Genomic DNA, 6,000 nt, shown 5'->3' with positions numbered 1-6,000 from the left:
TAGCTCTGCATCCAGAACTCAAAGTGGGATTCAGTGATCGTGAAGAGAATTCAACGAAGGGGTTCGGAGTCGTAAGTCTTGCAGACATTATACATACCATGAGCTCCAACTTAAGCGCGCCAACGAAAGAGTGCACTCGAATTTGGACACAGGGACAGATTCTCCTTTGAATCCATATAAATGGAGAATGTATGTTTATTATGTCTAGATTCATTCTAATGTATGCAAATGTCTAATTTAGGTCATTGACCCGTAATCTTCTTATACTGCCTGACGTTAAAACTATAAAGTAAGATAATTAGAATTAAGCCATTGTAGTAGTGATCTCCTTACTGGACTATAGAATACTGTCTACAACAGAGACCACATCTCACATATATCTAGAGAACCGTGAAGGGGTTACATTTTGGGGGCTCGTCCGGGATTGTGGTCTATTTATGTCAGTAAACTAACAGTATTGAATGCTCATTGCTAAGAGAGTGGTTTGTGGTTTCTACTGGGCTGTTTGAGCATAAAAGATGGATGTTATTGAGGTTGAAGCTTGGTGCAAACGGAAGCAGGTAGCTACTACCCATGCCATTGTGCTGAATGGTGTTGCTAACGATGACCCTGATGATGTCTTGCTAAGGGCTCTGAATTGTGTCAAAGCCTTTGGAAAGGTTAGGATAGTTGAGCGCTGCTTGGATACAGCTACCAAGAAGCAGTTTGTGTTGATCCAGACATCAGAGAACCTGAGAGGTCATGGTTTACCTGAGGCAGTTGGGCTTTCTGAAGAGGCTGGTCCCTGGCCAGTTCAGTTTGTCCCTATTACTACTAAGGAAGAAGAAGGGTTTCAGACCAAGTTGTTGTCATTCTTGAGACAAGAAGGAAAGACTGTTGCTGATGTCAAAGGTCTGATAGGTCCTTCGGCCCTGGATATGAACACTCAGTTGGTCAGTGCCATTAGTTCTCCGGTGGATAAATGCACCAATCTGCCCTTTGAGGCTCAGGGATACCGTAAGCTCCGTATGTTCTCAGGAGTGAGACCAACTCCCAGTGGGGAAGAGGAGTACGACGCCTGGGCTGAGCAGACCCTGCCTCTGCTAGAGGAATGGCAGTGCAGTGACAATGTGAAGAGGCAGAGAATAGTAGAAAGCCTTAAGGGTCCTGCTGCTGACATTGTAAGATTCTTAAAGGTGTAGAACACCTCTGCTACTTCCTTTGACTACATGCAGGCTCTAGAAACTGCCTTTGGAACTACTGAAACCATTTCAGATTTGATGGTCAGATTCAGAAGCACATTCCAGTGTGAGGGAGAGAAGCTGTCCAGTTATCTGCTGAGAATAGACAAACTGCTGCATTGTATGTTACGGAAAAGAGGGATTGAGTTGCCTGAAATGAATCGGTTCCGCATTGAACAGGTTGTGCGAGGTGCATTGCTCGAAGACGTGACTGCTCTTCGCATACGCATGACCCATAAGTTGCGAGATCCACCTACCTTCACTGAGCTGCTAAGGGAAGTCAGAGAGGAGGAGGATATGCTTCAGGCCCGGAATGTAGCAAAGAGTGCTGTGATGTCCAAGCTTGTGACTCCTGTTACAGTTCCTACTCCTAAGGGTGATGTCAACCCTGAGATGGAACAGCTGAAGAAGGAAATAAATGTCATGAGAGCCGAGATGGCATATTTTCGGTCTAAGCCCAACACAGAAAGGGATGACGCACGGGTGCAAAAGGTTGAACACCCTGCGAAGTCTAACAGCAAAATGAATGATTCCTCTAAAGGATATCCCCATGAAGGAGATAGACCTGGAGTCTTTTGTTATAACTGTGGAAAGGATGGACATTTCAAGCGAGAATGTAGAGGTGAGGAAAATCTAAAAAAAGTAAATGACCGTCTCATAAAACTTACCAAGAAGTCGGGAAACTACAAAGGGGCACAGTAACGGAACGGCCTGCTGTCCCTGTAGTTAAGACACATTCCGCTAAGTGCAATAATAGACAAGGGGATATGAAAGACATCATACCTGAAGGTTTAGTAGGGCCGAGTTCTGCTGTATCAATACAGATTGAAGGCATTTATACTAAAGCTATCCTCGACACGGGTTCTCAGGTTACCATACTGTACAGATCCTTCTATGACCGATACCTGACGCATTTGCCGTTAACCCCAATCAGTCTTCTGCAGACCTGGGGCCTTAGTCCTGCTGATTACCCATATGATGGCTATTTGTCGCTGAGGTTGGAGTTCTTGGAAGCTGATGTAGGGACCACTGAGACCATTGATGCACTTGTGTTGGTTTGCCCGGACCCCATGGTGAAAGGTGAGGTTTCCATACTGGTTGGCAGTAATACACCCATAGTGAGACGACTCCTGACAAGCTGCAAAGAGCAGGGAGGTGAAAACTTCTTGAGCACCAGACACATTCACCCTGTTTTCAAAAAGGCTTTTGAGAAACTGCCTGAACTTTCTTCCGACGTAGATGATAGCAAAAGAGGAACTGTGTGGTACGTTCGAGCCAAACCTATCACCCTGCGTCCTGGAGGAGTGGCTAGAATCCTTGGGATACCAAAATTCCCTGGAACGCCAGGTACTGAAGCCATTCTGATAGAGTCACCTGATGATCCTGCAGAAGAGTCACGGTTTCCAAACGAGCTTCTGGTGAGACCAGAGTTGCAGACCCCGACAGCTCAAATCAAATCAAATCAACTTTTATTGTCATTGTTAGTGCACAAGTGCAGTACAACGAAATGTAGGCTTGCGGCTCCCGAGAGTGTACAATTTGGATTAGGACACTTAAACATTTCAACATACATTTGTACATATATATTAGCATAAATATGACCATAATAAAGTGCATCGGCAGATGTGCAGGCTTTAGTGTTTATTTGTGGAGTTCAGTAGGATGACAGCCCTGGGAAAGAAGCTGTTCCTAAATCTGGTCAAGGAGAGTTACAGTGACCGTGAGGAATATGTCAGGCAAAGGAATCACATTGAGGAAAGGAATGCTGATTGCGCATCTGTTTCCTGTAAATGTACTGTCGTCACATGTGAAGGAAGAGTCCAAAGTTAACTCAACCGGAGATCTGACACCCTCCTCCTTCAACTTTGGAGATTCATTCGTTCCTAAAGAATGGAAGGACCGATCAGTCAGGAAGATGATGGAGCGGAGAGGAGTTTTCTCTACTCATGAGTTTGATGTTGGTTGTAGTAAGAGTACTCGCCATTCTATCAGAATTACCGAGGATAAACCCTTTCGGGAGAGGTCTCGACGGCTGGCACCAGCTGACATCGAAGCAGTGAGACAGCACCTGTCGCAGTTAAAAGAAGCTGAGATCATTACCGAGTCCAGGAGTCCTTATGCATCTCCTATAGTGGTGGTGAGGAAAAAGAACGGAAAGATTCGGATGTGTGTGGACTTTAGGACGCTTAACAGACGTACTATTCCCGACCAATACACCATTCCAAGAATTGAGGATGCACTGGCTTGTCTTAATGGAAGCAAGTGGTTCAGTGTGTTGGATCTCAGAAGTGGATACTACCAAATACCGATGAGTGAATCGGACAAAGAAAAGACAGCCTTTATATGTCCAGTTGGGTTCTACCAATTTGAAAGGATGCCACAGGGAGTTTCAGGCACTCCAGCAACTTTTCAAAGAATAATGGAACAAACAGTTGGGGACATGAACTTGCTCGAAGTATTGGTGTACTTGGATGATATCATTGTGTTTGGGGCAACCATTGAAGAACACGAAGCTCGGTTGCTGAAAGTGCTTGGTCGCCTGGAGGATGAAGGTCTCAAGCTATCATTGGACAAGTGTCAGTTTTGCCAAACATCCGTGTCCTATGTGGGGCATATTGTATCACAGGATGGAGTAGCCACAGATCCATCCAAGATCGAAGCTGTTACCACATGGCCCAAACCGAACACAGTGACTGCCTTGCGGTCATTTCTTGGGTTCTGCGGATATTACAGGCGCTTTGTGCAGGATTACTCCAAAGTGGCCCATCCTCTGAATCAGCTGCTGGCTGGTTACCTCCCACCAGCCGAGAGGAAGAAAAAGGCTAAAGGTAACGAGAACAAGGACTACTTCAACCCCTCTGAGCCTTTTGGTGTTAGATGGGATGAGAAATGCGAAGAGGCCTTCCACACCTTAAAGCAAAGTCTTACTCAAGCCCCCGTGTTGGCTTTTGCAAACCCACAGCTGCCATATGTGCTACACGTGGATGCCAGTCAAGAAGGGTTGGGTGGTGTGTTGTATCAGGACCAAGGAGCAGGGCTGAGACCTGTAGCGTTCATCAGTCGCAGTCTTACGCCATCAGAGCGTAACTACCCAGCTCATAAGCTAGAATTCTTGGCGTTGAAGTGGGGGGTGGTGGATAAGCTGCAGGATTATCTGTATAGAGCGAAGTTTGAAGTGAGGACAGACAATAATCCATTAACCTATGTGTTGACTTCGGCAAAACTTGATGCCACCGGCCACCGCTGGCTTGCTGCAATATGTGCTTACGACTTTAGTCTCAGGTACAGACCTGGGAACCAGAACATTGACGCAGATGCTCTGTCTCGTCGCCCACACTACCAGAAACCAGAGTGGAAAGATGTTGCTTCAGCAGATGTGAAAGTAATGTGTCAGATGTCCGTGGTATCTGGACCAAAGAATTCATTTCATGCCCGAGAGATTGACCACTTGGGAGCGTCAATGCATGCTGTTCCCCAGGCATTTTGCAACCTTTCCAGTTTGGATGTACAAAACTTACCCATGTTGTGTTCATCTGAAGTATCCAAAGCACAACAGGAGGATCCCTGTATTCATGAGGTGTTTTCAGCTCTCCGTCTGGGTGATATTACACAGATCGACAAATCAAAACATCCTGACTGTCGTCTGCTACTAAGAGAATGGGACCACTTGGAAATTAAAGAGGGAGTGTTGTGTAGAATCACTCACCCACCCACTAAACCATGTCATTCACAGTTGGTCCTGCCTGAAAAGTACAGGGAAATAGTGATGAAGTCTTTGCATGATGACGCAGGTCATCTGGGAGTAGATAAGACCTATGGGTTGGTCAAGGACAGATTCTGTTGGCCGCGTATGAAGTCTGCGGTTGAGGAGTTCTGCAAGTCCTGTGCACGTTGTGTCCAGAGAAAGACTTTACCTAAAAGAGTTGCTCCTCTGTTTCACATGCAAAGTGATGGACCTCTAGACCTTGTCTGTATGGATTTTCTGTCCATCGAACCCGATTCCAGCAATACCGCAAATGTCTTGGTCATTACAGATCATTATACTCGCTATGCCCAAGCTTTTCCCACAAAGGATCAGAAAGCATCCACCGTTGCCAAAGTGTTGTGGGAGAAATACTTCATCCACTATGGACTGCCAAAGCGAATACACAGTGATCAAGGTAGAGACTTTGAAAGTAGACTTATACATGAGTTGTTGTCCATGCTCGGGATTGAGAAGTCAAGAACAACTCCATACCATCCTCAGGGAGATCCTCAACCTGAGCGGTTTAACCGTACTTTGTTAGACATGCTTGGAACGCTGGATTCAAAGCGAAAGAACAAGTGGAGTCGGCACATTGGACATCTTGTTCATTCTTATAATTGTACCCGAAATGACGCTACTGGTTTTTCACCGTACTACCTCATGTTTGGACGTGAAGTGAGGATGCCGGTGGATTTGTGTTTCGGAGTATCCAGTGATGGCACATCACAGAGAACTTACCTCAAGTATGTATCTGACATGAGAAAGGAATTGCAAGCTGCTTATGAACTTGCTGAGTCTGTTTCTGCCAAACAGAATAAAGGAAATAAGCAGAGGTATGACCAGAAGATCCGTTTTTCCCAACTCATGCCTGGTGACCGAGTTATCATACAGAACCTAGGACTTCAAGGGAAACATAAGTTAGCAGACTGCTGGGCTTCTACACCTTACATTGTTGAAAGTCAAATGTCACAACTACCTGTGTTTCGGCTAAAACCTGCAGGTGGGAATGGACCCATAAAAATACTGCACCGGAAT

The sequence above is a fragment of the Somniosus microcephalus genome, chromosome 27 (assembly GCF_052327205.1).
Source record: "Somniosus microcephalus isolate GS21.2 chromosome 27, FLI_Smic_1.0, whole genome shotgun sequence".
Lineage (NCBI taxonomy): Eukaryota > Metazoa > Chordata > Chondrichthyes > Squaliformes > Somniosidae > Somniosus > Somniosus microcephalus.
This window is presented reverse-complemented; position numbering follows the sequence as displayed.